Source organism: Mytilus galloprovincialis, chromosome 8 (assembly GCF_965363235.1).
Source record: "Mytilus galloprovincialis chromosome 8, xbMytGall1.hap1.1, whole genome shotgun sequence".
Lineage (NCBI taxonomy): Eukaryota > Metazoa > Mollusca > Bivalvia > Mytilida > Mytilidae > Mytilus > Mytilus galloprovincialis.
In genome coordinates this window covers 51,894,155-51,902,410 of record NC_134845.1, presented here as the reverse complement: position 1 = coordinate 51,902,410, position 8,256 = coordinate 51,894,155, and the positions used below count along the sequence as shown (strand labels likewise).

At 33.4% G+C, this 8,256-nt stretch overlaps 1 long non-coding RNA gene across 1 annotated transcript; it reads right to left on the bottom strand.

Moving 5' to 3' along the window:
- Nucleotides 1-1,052: 1,052 nt before the first annotated feature.
- Nucleotides 1,053-5,432, bottom strand: LOC143043365 (uncharacterized). Its single transcript, XR_012968340.1, has 3 exons — nt 5,358-5,432; nt 2,831-2,983; nt 1,053-1,343 (listed from the first exon to the last, which is right to left on the bottom strand). It is a non-coding gene; the product is annotated as an uncharacterized LOC143043365 (long non-coding RNA).
- Nucleotides 5,433-8,256: the final 2,824 nt, after the last annotated feature.

Here is an 8,256-nt window from a genome sequence, read left to right as displayed (position 1 = left end):
TATAATTTTTTTTTTCATATATATATTTTAGCTGATATATAATTAACACAACTTTTTATACTCTTCCCATCTTCCTTTATAGACATTCTTCCGCTTTGCTTTGCATATTCCGTTTGACGTTGTAGTTTTTGTTTTTTTTTCAACGTCAATAGTTATATATAAAGCACTGAACATGTAATTTCAGCGACAAGTGTAGGAATTAAAGGATATAAACAAATGCAGTACGGCTTGATCGCTGAAAAAGAATTACCACTGACATGCACTACAATGAATACAGTTGGGCATATGGAGTGTGCAATGTTATGCGCAATTAAGAGTAGTTACGGATGTGAAGCAAGTGAGATTCGACGTGAATTAGAGTGTTGTTTATTCTCCTCTGATAAGATGGCGAGAAAGGAAAATGGTGTGTCTTCGTTGATCAAATGTGGTGAGATTAATTATGCATTCTTAATGTTGCAGTATTATTTATTTTCAGACCATGAATATGTTAAAGTAATAATAACATGAAATTCATAAATGTGGATGACAACTTCAAGAGTTCCTTTTTAACGAAAGTAACATAGCGAATTAAACTTTTAACTTTTTAAAAACATGAGCAACACAACGGGTGTCACATGTGAAGCAGAATCTGTTCAGCTCTCCAGAGCAACGGAGAGAATCCCTAGTTTTTTGTGGAGTTCATGTTGCTTAGTCTTTTGTTTTCTATGTTGTGTCTTGTGTGCTGTTTGTCAGTTTGTTTTCTATCTATGATTTTGACAGTTTCCTTGCTATATTTCGCTCCTCTTTTATATTGATTAAATGGAATTTGTTATATTTAAATATTTAATCTTCATCATGTCTTCCCCTATTTAGCGGGATTCGCACAAACAAGTTAAGTTTTCTTTATGTTTATGTATTCTGACTGTCCAAATCAGGTATCATTACAAATAAAGATTTATTTTGGGAACTGACTTTAATATCACGTTCTATCCCTCTTCAATGCGAATATAGAAACAGCTTCATAAAACAAAACATGAGTCTTCTGTCTGATTTCATTTTAATTCTGTTTTTCTCTTATTTTTCAGGTGGTCCTTTACAGTTTTTTACTAGAAATGATTATGAATATTTGCCTCTTTTTGATGCTGGATTATCCTTTGTTGAGAATTCATCTATAGTTTTTGAAGTCAAAACATGCAGGGGAGCTCATATTGCACTGATGAGTGAAAAGACTGATACCGGACCATTGTATGAAGTTGTCATTGGTGGCGAAAAAAATACAAAAATGATTATGCGCAGAGGAAAGTTTTCTTCTCAGGTACTGTCGGAATGGGCACCGTCGCTGGTAGACTGTTACTCCTATAACGCTTTCAAAATACAAATAGATGACGGTCATATTGAAGTGAAACACATGGAAAGTAATAAAGTGTATAACTGGACCGATCCAAATCCATTAAATGTATCATATATTGCTATTGCTTCTTGGTGGAATGCGACTGGAGAATGGAAGTTCAATGTTTGACTTGGAATACGATCGATAGTGTACTTAATGGTGACCAACAAGGAAACATGTGTCTTTTATTTCAACTGTTTTAATGAATTGCAAGTTCAAATAATGATAAAGATAGTTACTATGCTCACTGTCTGTGCAATTTTTTGTTAATGGAATATACATGCATGTTGCTTTTTTTAATTTAGATATAAACTCCTTTCACCTTCTTAAATCCAGTAAATTGTTTACATCTTCTATACTTTATAAATATGCGAAGTATAAATCTACGACGCAATTTGTGGAACAGTGTTTTCTTATCCCTATAAAGTTTAAAGTTTTTTGCCATGGCATTATCAAGTTCGTTTTCAACTTTTGTACACCACTTTAGTTTCAAAAACTGCATATTTTAATAAATTGCATTTTTAAATGATTTGGTTCTTTTTTTTAAATTTTCAGGACGTCTTAGAGATTAATGAAATACTTGCCGCTGTGTGAAACAAAATATAAGATTTCTGTATAACCTCCATTCGGTTTCTTCTCCCCCCGTTTCTACTACCAATGACTATAATATTAATATAGGTTTGCTGTTTCTTCTTAAAGAGAAAAGCGAAAGATATCAAATGAGTATTCGAACTCATAAAACGAAAACGAACTGATGCTTTGCTTATATAACTAAATACAAGTTAAAATTAACCTACCACTTATTGTTATCCTTGAACTGACCTAATAACAACTAATGACCTATGTAAATGTGGAGCAGTATCTGCTTACACTCCCGGAGCACATGGGATCATACCCAATTTTTGGTGCGTTCGTGTTGCTAAGTATTTATCTTTCTAAGTTGTGTCTTGTTAACTATTGTTTATAGATATAGGAAGATGTGGTGAGAGTGCCAATGAGACAACTCTCCATCCAAATAACAATTTATAAAAGTAAACCATTATAGTTCAATGTACGGCCTTCAACACGGAGCCTTGGCTTTCACCGAACAATAAGCTATAAAGCGCCCCAAAATTACTAGTGTAAAACCATTTCAACGGGAAAACCAACGGTTTAATCTATATAAAAAAAACATTCAAGGCCAAAAAGCAAACAAACAAGTCCAAACAAAGCCATGACAAGACACCAACGCGAAATATTCAAGAACCCTTAGAAAATAATCACTTTTAAAAACGGTTTTCATAATTATATACGGGTAAATGAAAAATAACTTTGTCGTTTTAGGTATATTACTTCTGTGCATATAAAATCTTCTAATAATTAGGAATACCAAGAAAGTTCTGTCATGTAAATACCTAATTTAACTCTAGATACATATGGGGTGAATATCAATAATAAAACTATACAATTAAAGCTAGATACCTGTTGAGATAACACTTCCCGGTACAGATTTAAGGAGAATAATCTTCATGATCTTCATACAAATGTAGCCATAGTGTTGTCAGTTTACTTTCGAATGTGACTGTCCTGATATTTTTCGCCCCTCTTTTATATGTTTGCTAAGATGATATGTCACTGAAAGGAAACACGAGATACCATATTATCATTGCATGTTTTGTATTCTTACTTTAATCATTTTTTTTTTCTATTTCTATTACATACAGTGTAGGTATAAACTGTGTTACTTTTAATATAAACCTTGTTTATTTTTGTTTCTTGTAAAATTAAGAATGAAAATTGGGAATGTGTTAAAAAAGGAATAACCCAACCAAAGACTAGATTGTTTGCAGTATGAGTAGTATTTATCTTGCCTATATTCTGTATGTTGTTACTGGTCATGTTCGTGATTTATTTATTTTTTTCTTTATTGTTTTGTTTTGTTTTGGTTTTTTTAGGGATGGTTGGGGGATATCTGTTATCTGTTTTCCAGTTTAATTCATGTTTAATCCACATAATTTACACCATGTACATATATGGACATAATTTTGTACTCTTCACTGCAGCTTTCAATTCTATAGCATTTACTAGAAAATTCCGTCCGTATAAATGATTCAAATTTTCCTGATTTTGCGTGGTTAATGGCTAGGTTTTTCACAAATTGATATAGTTGATCCTTCAAATACATGTAGAAGAGGGACAAAAAAAGAAATTAGTGTCATGCTATTAGAAGGTACATTGTGTTATGTTTATAAAGGTATTTAGTTCTATGCTAAAAGAACTGATACTACTGTAAAAATAGCAAGACAACAACGAGGTTGAGCGATCGAGCCTCTCACTGGGCAGGTGCACTCGACTGCAATTTTAATTCACTAAGACTGTCAGTTTTCATACCATAGGTCTGTGCATCGCTCATGGCACTCCTCCAATAAAAACTGATCAGCACAAAATAGCACAAGTGTGTTAAAGTGGGGGTTAATATCAACCAATTAATCTGTCAATGAATCAGAAAGCAAGAACTTGCTTCATTGTAATTATTTATTCCCCTTGATATTTTGAACTTTTCTCTTCTTTTACTTTTATTCCGGGAGAGGAAACAAAACCAGACATTCAAAATAAATATTATTATTCATAATGCAAACTAAACATTATCATAATCAATAAGAATGAGTTTGCTGCCAGATTAACCATGAAAAAAAGACATGTGGCCTTTCTCGATTCAGGATATTGAAACATAGGGTGAAACTAGCAGGCCAACCTTTGTTGCAAAACTTATAAGTAAGAAGCCTACAACCCATGCATTTCTTATATATAAAAAAAAAACTCCCATCCTAAATCTGCCTCAGTGATTACATTACAAAATGTCCGTACACCAAATATCATGATTCGATTGCTCATCATAAGTAACCGGCGGGAAACAAACAAAACTTCAAAATATTTACATTAACCATGGTTTACGGACAAACAAATGAGGTCAGAGTCATGTGAACCCTGCCAGATAGACATGTACACCTTACAATCATTTTATACACAAAATATAGTTGATGTATTGCTTATAGCATATGTTTAACTGAGAGAAAAAAAACATGAAAACTTATCACTGACCAATAGTTCAAGGTCATATGAATCTGCCAGACAGATACATGTATGTACAATATGTGACTTACAATCATTCCATACACTAAAAATAGTGTCCTTATTGCTCACAGTAACTGATAAATAGACTAGACCACAAAAACTTAATTGTTCAATAAACCATGAATATGAGGTCAAGGTTAAAGAAACCTGCAAGTCGGATATGTACACCTTATAGTTGTTCCGTACACTAAAGAAGTTGATATATTAATGTCCCCATTCAAATGCATTGAGCGGCCAAAATAAGGGGGGTTCCAACCCCCGTACCCCCCCCCCCCCCTCCTTGGATCCGCCAATGTGATCGTTCCTCAAATCCATATTAAGAGAGTGCATAACATCATATCTAAGTAAAAACGTCGTCGAAATTTCAATGCCAGATAGTCTTCTTATCTTAAAATGTTACACCACTGTCCCAGGTTGAGGGAGGGTTGGGATCCCGCTAATATATTTAACCCCGCCACATTCTGCATGTGTGTGCCTGTCGCAAGTCAAGAGCATGTACATTTACATTTAAGTCATTGGTTGTCGTTTGTTGATGTGTTACATATTTGTGTTCACTTTTTGTACATAAATTAGGCCGTTACATGTAGTTTTCTCGTTTGAATTGTTTTACATTTGTCATTTCGGGACCTTTAATAGATTCCTATGCGGTATGGGCTTTGCTCATTTTTAAAGTCATATGATGACTTAATGACTGTGTCATTTGGTCTCTTGTGGAGAGTTGTCTCATTGGCAATCATACCACATATTCTTTTTTATATCTGTGTCATATCCAAAATTCACGAGAAAATATAGTAAAGATTTTAAAAAGTCGTATTTTTCCATCAATAACATAAAATGAAAATAATCTGAGGAAAGATGAAGGAAAAAAATATACCTTGTATATGTGGTTCTTCGAACAGTTTTAAATCTAACATCAATCTATTTCATCTTAAAACATGGCTGACTTGTGTGTCTATTTTAAATATTGAGGGTCGCAATACACCAAACCAACGAAAACCCATTAAACAAGACACACCCTCGACACTAAAAGAACTCACGAAATTCATTTGATCACAGCCCTTATGATCAATAAGCTATGATCTATTCGGGGGGAGAAGGAGCCTACGGACAATTTAATGAAGAACGAAGAATTTATTAAAGTTCTAAGTAACAGGACTTATTAGATATAAAAAGCAATCTAAGTTTAAAACACGAACCAACAGTCGAAATTACGCAAATGGGCGTTCACCTGATATCTAGATTTCAATACGGCACCTTAAATTAAAAATATGTTTAACTTATTAATCATTTCCTGACGCAAAGTGCTTCAGGAGACAATTAATGTCAAGCGACAAGGGGAAATATTCGGACTTACTCATAAGACACAATTCCGACACCGGTAAACAAACGTCTTCGCCCTACATCAAATCAGAGGGAGAATAATTAGGGAGGTGCAGGGTGCCCGGAATTACCCTGATTGAACTACATATTGCATAGACTTTTTATGTATCTTATCTAAACGCTGCCTAGTGTGGGACCCAATTACTTCTATATATCAAAATCCTAACTCCTTAAATGCAATGACCATACGTATCATTTTGTTCTTGTCTGAAATATTTGCAACTGGTAGACAACCAGATAGTATAATTGATCAATCATGAAATACATCTCCGTGTATAATCAATATCACGCTCTCTGCAATTTCTGAAAGCTTCTTGCATAGTTTCCGTGGTTAACTGGTCCAATGTTCGGCCATTATCTATAACATATTTTTTTCAAGTTGGAAATAACTACTAGTTACGTACTCTCTAATTTGAAGAAACTTTTGAAACTCTTCTTGCATTCAATATGCATGAAATATCTGTCACCGGACATTAATGATACATGCTTTAATAATTTAACCGTTGTTTTTATTCTTCAATGTTGAATACGAATCATAATTGGAGATATATACAATAATGTGGCCTGGATTGGGATAATTTCCAAGTCTACTAATTACTATTTCGTTGTCTTTTTGTGGAAATTCTAATGATTTCTTTTTCGTTATTATCTTTTCGGGGAAATTCCTCCATGCTATTGATTTCTTATTGGTTATCTTTAGGGGGAAATTTCCACTGTCTATTGATTTCTTATTGGTTATCTTTATGGGGAAATTTCCCCTGTCCATTGATTTCTTATTGGTTATCTTTAGGGGGAAATTTCCCCTGTCTATTGATTTCTTTTTGGTTATCTTTAGGGGGAAATTTCCCCTGTCTATCGATTTCTTTTTGGTTATCTTTAGGGGGAAATTTCCACAGTCTATTGATTTCTTATTGGTTATCTTTTGGGGGAAATTTCCCCTGTCTATTGATTTCTTTTTGGTCATCTTTTGGGGAAATTTCTCCTGTCTATTAATTTCTTATTGGTTATCTTTAGGGGGAAATTTCCCCTGTCTATTGATTTCTTTTTGGTTATCTTTAGGGGGAAATTTCCCCTGTCTATCGATTTCTTTTTGGTTATCTTTAGGGGGAAATTTCTCCTGTCTATTGATTTCTTATTGGTTATCTTTAGGGGGAAATTTCTCCTGTCTATTGATTTCTTTTTGGTTATCTTTAGGGGGAAATTTCCCCTGTCTATCGATTTCTTTTTGGTTATCTTTAGGGGGAAATTTCCACAGTCTATTGATTTCTTATTGGTTATCTTTAGGGGGAAATTTCTCCTGTCTATTGATTTCTTTTTGGTTATCTTTAGGGGGAAATTTCCCCTGTCTATCGATTTCTTTTTGGTTATCTTTAGGGGGAAATTTCCACAGTCTATCGATATTGGCTTGGTTAAAAACTTTGTTGTGGAAATTATCCCAAAACTTATTAACAAATAATTTCTACGTTTCTTGTACAACTAAAGTAAATCGAGTTCATTTGTCGAGATTATTCTCCAATTTTATTTTTGAAGTTGAATTGACATCATTGATTTGAAACGTTCTGTGAATGGGTAGATATGGAGTTTACAGAATAGAAAATGATGAATAAAAAAGTGCAGAAAAAAAGGCAAAAAATAGAAATAACAGATCGACAAAAATAAGCCAAAAATAAAGATGAGAACATAATTCGATGCTAATATAAAAAAAAAAGTAAGGGAGAATATTAAGCGTAAAATATCTAAACAATATAGAAATGAAGAATTCCCTATTCAGATCTACTGCTATAGAAATGCCAGGTATATTACTACAACCGAGCTTTCGACTGTTCACCGACAGTATGAAATGAAGTTAGTATACATGAATGAAGCATAGTTTTTGTTTTCCACTATAATGACTAGTGATATAAAATTTATTGGCATAATCTCAAATCAATTTTTATAACACACCCATAGGCTGATCTAAAGGCCCCGTGGCCTAGGCACCCCTTTTAGAAAGAAAACTTTGGTTGATTTTATAGGGAATCACTGAAGCATGACTGGAGCCCCGCACCACCCTACCCTTTATTAAAAGTTCTTCATACACCACTAAACAGTTTAAATAAGGTGACCTATTATAGTTGTTAATTTCTGTGTCATTTTGGTCTCTTGTGTAGACTTGTCTCTTTGGCAATCATACCACATCTTCTTTTTTATAATTAGATTTCGGATATTTAAAAATTTTTCCGCTTCAAGCATCACTGATGAGCCATTAATTGTCAAAATACGCATCTTGTGTATACACATTAGTGTCATTAATGTTGTTACATGTAATATGAATGATTAATAGAAAATATAATTCAAGCACATTTAATTTCGTATGCAACTTGTAACTGTTCAATTATTGTTTTTTGCATTTG